Source organism: Ictidomys tridecemlineatus, chromosome 12 (assembly GCF_052094955.1).
Source record: "Ictidomys tridecemlineatus isolate mIctTri1 chromosome 12, mIctTri1.hap1, whole genome shotgun sequence".
In the NCBI taxonomy this organism is placed as follows: Eukaryota; Metazoa; Chordata; class Mammalia; order Rodentia; family Sciuridae; genus Ictidomys; species Ictidomys tridecemlineatus.
Genome location: NC_135488.1, coordinates 33,368,713 through 33,378,075, shown reverse-complemented (window position 1 = coordinate 33,378,075; position 9,363 = coordinate 33,368,713). Strand labels below are relative to the sequence as shown.

The 9,363-nt window shown below is 52.1% G+C and overlaps 1 long non-coding RNA gene across 1 annotated transcript; it reads right to left on the bottom strand.

Moving 5' to 3' along the window:
• Nucleotides 1-505: 505 nt before the first annotated feature.
• On the bottom strand, nt 506-8,396 carry LOC144369183 (uncharacterized). Its single transcript, XR_013428674.1, has 3 exons — nt 6,902-8,396; nt 1,988-3,400; nt 506-1,525 (listed from the first exon to the last, which is right to left on the bottom strand). It is a non-coding gene; the product is annotated as an uncharacterized LOC144369183 (long non-coding RNA).
• Between the last annotated feature and the right edge of the window lie 967 nt (nt 8,397-9,363).

Sequence of the window (9,363 nt, the reverse complement as noted above, 5' to 3'; positions counted from 1 at the left end):
GCACAGGCAGGCCCTCGACCCCCCGCAGACCCCCATAGCACCCCATAAAGCATCACGCTTTCCTTGGAAGCCTGCGTGCATTTTCACACCGCGTTGTGGACCGTGAGGGTCGTGAATGGAGGCACCCCTGCCCCCGGGCCTGGCTGGGTGAAGGTGGTGGGCTGTGCCCTCCTGTGCCCCCTGCACTCTCCTACACGGCTCTAGCCTGGTTTGGGTGTGAATGACTCCACCTGCACCGCCTGAGGAGGCCGAGGGGGAGGTCGTGGGCTGCATGTTTAATTCACAGTGCGAGCGCGAGCAGTCGATCCATAATTCAGACGCTGCTGCCCTAAATTAGGTGCACCTTCTGAGCTGAGTGAGATGGGAGATGGGAGCCCTTTAAAGAAAACCCATAAAGTCCCCGTTTCCCTCCCTCCGACAGAGTTCTGCTCTCCTGGGCGACTCTTCAGCTCCTAGAGAATAGCATCTCGTGAGTAAAAGGAGGCAGTGAAAATGGAAGAAGAAATTTAAATATGAAACTTTAATTAAATCCCTCTTTGATCATTCTCCCCAGAACCAGCCGAGGGGCTGTGCCGTTCAGCCATGAATCCCATCACCCCTCGGGCTAATTAGGGAAGGGATGGCCTGCCGGCTGGGGGCGGGGAGCCTCCTGACCCCACAACAGCTCAGGGGAGCCCTTCTGACGGGGGCGAGGCCAGCCTCCGCCATCTGCCCGTCCTTGCGAGTCTCACAGATGAAGTGCTCTTTGTGCCCCCTCAGGTCTCCCAGCCCAGGGACTCCCCAGAGAGGGCCAGGCATCCAGGGGTGAAGGTCCCCAATAGCTCTGGTCCTGATTTTGCAGGGCCAGAAGGGTTCCTTTTACAATTTTTAAAAGTGCTTCTCATTGACATGCACTAATTGTGCGTGTGTCTGAGGCTCGGTGTGATAATGCCATTCGCATGTTTGATGCGTAAAGGTCAGATCAGGGTAATTAAGGATTTTCCTATTTTAAATCAGCTCCCTGCATCCTGTTGCAGGCACCTGCATTCCTGGTGGGATGACACATTGGACAACCAACAGGTCACAAACGGCCCCACAGCCACACCATCTGGTCTGGGACATTAGCCCAGGCCCCATGCTATGTCACCTCATCGGTCTGAGCCTGCTGCCCAACAGACAGAGCTCAGGCTGTTTAGAGGGAGCGCACACATGGGACACACATACACACAGGACATGCATATACATGGGACAGGCATACACACGTACACTTGGGACATGCATATGTACTGCGCGCGCACACACACACACACACACACAGACACGTGTACGTGGATATTTGCACAGAGGTACACACACACCCAGTGACACACGTATACAGACGCCCCACACACATGTGCACCCACCATGGATTAGGTGCCAGCAGCATCTTCAGGAAGTGCCACCAACCCCCCTCGTTTGGGTGTCGTGGTCAACCTCGTCGGACGTGACCCTGGGAAGTGTGTGGCTCTGCCTCGGAGAGGGCGGGTCCCCACAGGGGAAGGGAGCTCTGCAGGGCAGGAGCAGTGGGGGAATTGGTGATGTTACCAATTTGTGGGAGACCAAAGACTTTCCTTAAATGATTTAAGAGAAAGTATTTTGCTAAGTAAACCATGTTGCAAAGAATTTCAGGAGCATTGTTTAAATTATTAAAAGAATCGATTGTTTCCCAGCCCTGGAAGCACCATTTGGATATGATTAATAAGACATCACAAATTATTCCACACCATTACTGCAGGGCCCCGTGTTCCTGAGCAATTTTGTTGGACGATGTCTTTGTTCCATTAGTTTGGGGATAAAAAGAATATAACTAGAATTTTTTATTTGAATCCTGGAAGTTCAACTTTTCTCAGGTTGAGGTCTGCTCTCCGTCTTCATCGACTGACTGGAGGAGCTCCCGCCTCCGTCAGCTCTCCGCTGCTGGGACAAAGAGCCTGAGAGAGCAAAGTGAAAGGAGGAAAGGTTTACTTACTGTCGCGACCCCTTGCCCGCAAGGAAGACGCAACTCGGGAATCTTCTTTCAGCGGTTTATTCAGGCCCTTGATATTTCTTCTACTACTCCCTTGGATGCCCCTCCCAGCCTTAATATAGCATCTCAAGCCCCAATGCGAAGCTGCCACGTGGAACTTTCTCATAGGGTGCTGAAAAGCCATGCGCCAACTCTCCCAAATAAGGAGTTGTTTGTCACAAACCACAGCGGAGCCAGCGCCATCTTGTAATGGCGACCATAATCTGCATAAGCAGCAGAGGCGGCTCACCACAGTTCCCCCTTTCTGTTTTCTTAAAACAATACAGGCGAGAGTAGAGGTCCTATCCCACTGTGCAGAATGGCTGCATAGTATGGCTCAGTCCTAAGGAGGCGCCTTCCCCAGATCTGACTCCATATCAGCCGACGCCTTTTTTCATGGGGCAGGGCATGGACGCGTCAAACCCGCATACAATAGGACATGCTCTCCTTGAGGTCCCGGTCCACTGCGGGATCACTCAAGTGCAGTGCCTTGCCTCGCATCCTGTATCATGACGATGGTGAACAAAAGGGGGTAGCTGGGACTACCTCTGTAGGACAACCACAATTAAGTTGGCGACACCCTGAGAGAAAGGCACGGGCTTTAAAGCCATAGCTAAAGACCAGTGTGGAAACCCTTCTGCGTGCAATGGCAACAAGACCTGCAGAGTGCAAGGGCTTTCCAGCACTAGAAGAAAGACAAAAGAAGGACATGTCGAACCCAGTGCAATGTTAGAATAACTTGGGGTGCAACGACCATGTCAAAGGCACTAGTGTGGAAACCCATCTGCGTGCAATGGTAGCAAGACCTGCAGAGTGCAAGGGCTTTCCAACACTAAGAGAGAATAACGAGGAAAGACATGTCAATCCCAGTGCAATGTTATCGTGAGCACTGCGGGCCTTGAGGCGACAGAGAAACCACAAACAGAGGAACATACCGAAGCAACACATTGCACCAAAAATGCCTACTCCCACCCACTCTTTAAAAAAGGAAAAGGCAGAAGATATCCAATCGGTGAATTGACCCAAAGTCATGGGATCAACACGGGTACTATTCAAGACAGCTATCTGAGTCAGTTGAGACTGGATCATGTCTTCTGCCCCCATGGACCAATTCCCAGCCAAATAGTCACCGATGATGCGGGAAGCATTCCTGGAATCATTAAATCATGAACCGGCATTGGCATTGGCCATGCCCGTGCCACTGCCCACCACTGCATTGGTGTCGTCTGTGCCATCGGCACCAGCACCAGAGCCAGAGCACTTAGCAGAATGAAGATAATCATCACAGGATTGCTGTGGTATCTCTTGTTGCTGGTTGGTTGATGTCAAGACTCTTCTTGTCAGGCGTTCAGGGACCCACAACGGTTCCGTGCGATCCTGGGGAAAAACACATACAGATCCTCGTGCCCATGTCAGCACAGGGTTGGGGCCATTCCATTGGCCCGTAAGAACATCCTTCCACTTAACATAGCCAATCACAGAGGGCTGAGGGGACACATGTCTATCGGCCGCAGAGCGACCATGAATATCCAAATTCAAAAAATTAATGGTAAAGAGAGCTAAGGACAGGCGTTCTTTAGGAGTGTGCTCAGCTCCTATTCCCCCTTTTTGTTTTTGCAAAGTTTCCTTTAAGGTGCGATGAGCACGCTCAACAATGCCTTGTCCTTGAGGATTATAAGGTAGACCATGAGTAAGGTGTACTCCCATAGTAGAACAAAAAGATGTAAATTGCCTGCCAGTATAAGCAGGTCTATTATCAGTCTTAAGGGATGCAGGTGCACCCCATGCTGCCCATGCCTCTAGGCAATGAGTAACAGCATTACGTGCCTTTTCTCCCGATAAAGCAGAAGCATAAATAATTCCAGAGCACGTATCAACAGAAACATGTACATACTTGAGGTTACCAAAGTCAGGTATGTGTGTCACATCCATTTGCCAGACAACCAATGGCTTTAACCCCCGTGGGTTCACTCCATAAGTAGGGGGATGAAGAAACGTGACACAATGGGGACATTGTAATACTATCTGACGAGCATCCGCTCTTGAAATGGAAAAATGCCTGCGCAGCATCAATGCATTAACATGGAAATTCTGGTGAAACAATTTAGCCCCCTCTAAGGAGGAGGCCAAGCAGATCAACTGACCTCTAGTGGCTGAGTCCACACAGGCATTACCCTGTGATAACGGACCAGGAAGAGAGGTGTGAGCCCGGATGTGCATTGGATAAAAAGGAGCAATGCGGCTACAGATAAGCTGTTGAAGCTGATCAAAGTAAGCAGATACATTATGGGCATCACTAATAGCTCCCACGGCCTCCAGGACTTTTAGTGCTTGTACCACATAGATGGAGTCCGAAATGAGATTAAAAGAAAAAGAACACTGCTTAAAAACCTCAATAGCAATTTGTAGTTCTACCCATTGTGGATTTCCAGGAGCAAATTGACGCTGGACAGGGGGAGAATCATTAATTACATAAGCTCCCATTCCAGACTTGGAACCATCAGTAAAGATGTTAACAGCCCCCGGAATTGGACTGGATGAAGTTACTTTAGGGAAAATGATGGGATGTTCCTGAACAAAATGGAGTAATGGATGAGAAGGGTAATGATTATCAATATTTCCTTGAAACGAGCAACATAGAGGCACAATTCCCTCCGGTGGTACCAATCTCACTTCCTGTCCGTGACCTTGAGTCAGCAGGGAAGTGGCTATGTAAACTAGGCAAAATTAGCAATTGAGCAATACGATCCCCTGGGGAGATAGACACAATGCCCCTTGGAGCTTCCACCATAACCTTTACTGCCCCTACAGCATCAGGGCTTATGACTCCGGGGAAAACATGAAGACCTTGTAAGATAGAGGATGCACGTCCAATTAGCAAACCTACAGTGCCAGGTGGTAAAGGCCCTTTGAACTCAGTTTCCACCAATTGGACTCCCATCTTAGGTGTTAATACGAGTCTGGAGGTGGAACAGAGGTCCAATCCCGCGGCACCTGTAGTGGCTCTCCGCGTCTCATGGGATGGCGTAGAGATGGCCATGTCTCGGGTTCGGGTGTGACATTCTCCACTGACCCATATATTTGTGGGGCCTGGGGTCGGGGGCCCAGTCGGCCGTTTTTTGGCCCAACTGAAATAGGCTGTCCATGGATGTCCCTCACTGATCTACACTCTTTTGCCCAATGTTTCCCCTTTTTGCATTTTGGACACAGCCCCGGTTGACGAGGGCCATTGGAAGGGCCACCGTGAAAAGGTCCAGTAAAATTGCCTTTTTTGGGGCATTCACGTTTGAAATGACCGGGTTGACCACAATGGAAGCATGTTCCAGCACCAGGACCGCCCCCTTTTGTAATCCGAAGGACAGCAGCTGCAAGACCTGCATTAGTTAAAGGTCCTCCAATCTCTCTACACACCTTCATCCATGCTTCTATGCCCTTGTTTTTATAAGGAGTGATTGTTGCTTTACATTCCTTGGTGCATTGCTCAAAGACCAATTGCTTGATAAGGGGCATGGCTCTATCAGGATCCCCAAAAATCTTTCCGGCGGCATCCACCATCCTTGCTACAAAATCTGAAAAGGGTTCTGTAGGGCCTTGTATAATCTTGGTCAAATTACCAGACACCTCTCCTCTATTTGGAAGTGACTTCCATGCCCGAATGCAAATATTATTGATCTGTTCATATACCTCAGGAGGATACCCCGTTTGTTGGTTAGCAAACCTGCCCTGCCCCAGAAGCATATCTTTGTCCCAGGCAGGACGGCCTGCTGCATGATTCTGGGCAGCTTGTTCTACAGCTCCCTCTAGCATAAATGCTCTCCAGTCCAAGTATTTGCCTGGAGAAACACAAGCCCGAACAAGGCTAGCCCAATCAGAGGGAGTCATGCAGTATCTAGACAGACTCTCCACCTGAGTTAGTGTAAAGGCGGCATCCACCCCATAAGTGAGCACGGACTCCGCCAGGGTCTTCACAATTTTGAAATCTAAGGGTTCATGGAATCTTCACCTATTGTCATCCTGAAAAACTGGACAAGCAAGACCCATCTCAGCGTTAACAGCCCTCCATGTTTGGGCATGGAAAGCTCTCCCCAAAACACCCCCACCGTACGGCGGTGGATCCGGAGGATCATTTTTCCTGAGCCCCTGTTTATTTCTGTTCTCTTCTCCTATATCTACACTCTCTAGCTGACGAGACAGCCTCCCAAGCTCTTCCTCCTCATCCTCTTCTTCCTCTGACCCACTTTCGCATGGGGGTGTACGCAGCGTACTGAGATCTGGATACAATCATCTCCTCCCCTGTTTCACGTCCTGCACACTCCTATCCTCCTGAGATATCTCACTTTTTGTTGTTGCCATTTCTGATTTCTCCTCATGTAATTGCTCTAGAACTTCCTGTCCTTTAGTAAGTGCTTCCTGACATCTGCCATCTGTAAGGCAACTACGGACCATCTTCCAAAGGGGTATCACCCCACCCTCTAATATGCCCTGCTCAGAAGCAAAGTCAAGATCTTTGCCTAATTTATCCCAACTAGGTATAGTAAGGCTGCCTGAAAATGCAAACCACGGTTCAGCAATATCTGCCTTCTGTAAAAATCTCTGTAAAGTACTACGCTTTACTTCTAGTCCCTTGGAACGTAACAGGCCATCTAGGGCCAGGAGAAGCGGACTTGAAGATGTGGCACCCATGACACAACAAAAGAAGCACAAAAAACAAACAAAAGAAGCACAAAAAACAAAAGCGAAAGTAAAAGCGAAAGTACACATTGCAGCTGCAATAAAATATAACGCTCTCTCTTTATTTGCAGAGGAGCAAATACCTTTTTCCCGCTCTCTCTTTCTTTACAGAGGAGCTGCCCCGCTTTGATCGCGGATCCCACTTACCTGGGACTAACTGGTGCACCACCCCTGACCGCTAAAAGTTCTGGTTCCCGGGTCTCGGCACCACTTGTCGCGACCCCTTGCCCGCAAGGAAGACGCAACTCGGGAATCTTCTTTCAGCGGTTTATTCAGGCCCTTGATATTTCTTCTACTGATCCCTCGGATGCCCCTCCCAGCCTTAATATAGCATCTCAAGCCCCAATGCGAAGCTGCCACGTGGAACTTTCTCATAGGGTGCTGAAAAGCCATGCGCCAACTCTCCCAAATAAGGAGTTGTTTGTCACAAACCACAGCGGAGCCAGCGCCATCTTGTAATGGCGACCATAATCTGCATAAGCGGCAGAGGCGGCTCACCACAACTTACCATGGCTCCTGGCTTCCGAGGTTCTGCTGTGGCCGGTTGGGCCTGCGGGTTTCTGCTGCGTGGGGCAGAACATCGTGGCTGGAGTTTGCCGTGGAGCAAGGCTGCTGGCCTCACAGGGGCCAGGAAGCCAAGAGACAGAGGGAGCGGCTGGGGCCCCCAGAGAGGCGCACCCCAGAGCCTCGCTCCTCCCTCCTACCGGTCCCCACCTCCTTGGACCAACCACCAGCTGGGACTCCGGCCTCCACACATGGGCCTGGGGGGACGTCTCTGTAGCCATCTGTGTGCACACCAGCCCCAGGGAGTGGCGTGAAGCTGTGGTGGCTGTATGTCCCTGGGACGCTCTGGGCTGACCAGGCATCCTGGGCTGGCCTTGCTGGCCTCCTGCGGGGTGGCTCCTCCAGGGTCAGCAGGGCTGGGCTGGGCTGGGCAGCATCACCTGGGCTTCTTTCTCCAGTCCTCCTGGGCAAGGTGGTCTCAGGAAGCACTCAGGGCGAAGGCCGAGGCTCCTTCCTCGTGGTCACGTCACTGGTCAGCGGGGCTGGGCCGCGGTGGCCAGGGGTCTGGCTAAGCCTTCTTTCTGGGTGAACCTGTGGGTCTTTCCAGATGACCTGCCCTGAGCGGGGGAAGGCGCCATCGCTCTCTCGAGGGCTGGAGCTGGACATCAGTCTCCTGGCCTTGGACTGCCAAGACCCAGACTGCAGCTGCCCCCCTAGACCCGGGCACCAGCTCGCAGACAGAGGGGCTCTATCCCCATGGCTCATGTCCACGGCTCCAGGGCTGCAGGGACCGTGACCTCTGCATGCGCGCGCGCGCGCATGTGTGTGTGTACGTGTGCGTGTACGTGTGTGTACGTGTGTACGTGTGTGTATGTGTGTGTACGTATGTGTGCGTGTGTGTGTGTACGTGTGTGTGTGCGCGTGTGCGTGTATGTGTGCGCGTGTCCTGTGGGTTGTTTTTCTGTGGATCCCCGACTTAGGTAGCTCCTAAATCCACTTGTCATTTCCCCACACCCCCCAGGTTCAAGGTGAGGGGAAAGGGACTGCACCTCTTAAAGGGGACTGGTGGTCATATTTAATCCCCCACAAGCATTAGCCCACACCTGCGGTTCCTTGGTGAGCAGAGAGCGTTGTGGTCTCTCCAGACCTTGATACTGCCCAAGCTCCTCTTGGAAACCACCACAGAGGAGTTTTTGGATAAGTCCCCCCAGCAGTCCAGAATGTGCAGGTTTGGAAGAAAACTTCAAGGAAAATTACTTTTTTTTTTTTTAAAGGATCCTTTTTGCATGAAATGAGGCTTTGGTCAGGTTTTGCTCAGAACTCCTTGCCCGGGTGCTGTCAGGTGAGCCCAGAGGACAGAGGAGCCGAGCCCTTACCGCAGCATCTCCTGGCTGTGCGCTGGGCCGGCTGACCTCGAGCCCCAGGCTCACCATCTCAGAGCACCGGGGAGGGCCAGGTGGGCTCCCCCGCGGCCTTTGTTAGCACGGCAGCCAGACGGGGTGGTTGGAGCAGCAGAGACTTAGGGCCTCACAGTTCCAGAGGCTGAACCTCAGGATCACAGGCTGGTTCTCCCGCGGCTCCTGTCTGTTGTGGGGTCCCCATCCTGTGAGTGCAAGAACATTCAGAGGCAAAGTGACGGGACTGTGCGGGCTGCACTCTGATCTGTCCACCCAGTCTGAAGGGCCTGACTGGGGCAGGTGGGAGGGGCTGGAGGAGGAGGCTCGCGGGGGCTGCCTTGGAAGTGTCCTCGGCCCCTTCCCCTCTCTGCTTCCCAGTCGCCCTGAGCAGAGAAGAGCTCCTCAGCCTGCCATCCCCCATGATGGGCTGCCTCACCGAGCCCAGGGCAATGGGGCTGCCCTGCTACTAACTGGATCTCTGAAACCTTGATGCAGAACAAACTTCTCTGAGTCGCCCTCGTCTGGACCTGTGGTCCCAGGGACAGACCACGGCTAACACAGCAGCGTCTTCTCCCTGTGTCCTGACTCTGCCGACTACTTTTCTTTTCTTTTACATTTTACACACGTTACCGGGGTGCAACCCCCACAGCCCAACACCCCCACGTGCACACACCGCAGAGTAGTTCAACCATCTCCCCATCTTGAACG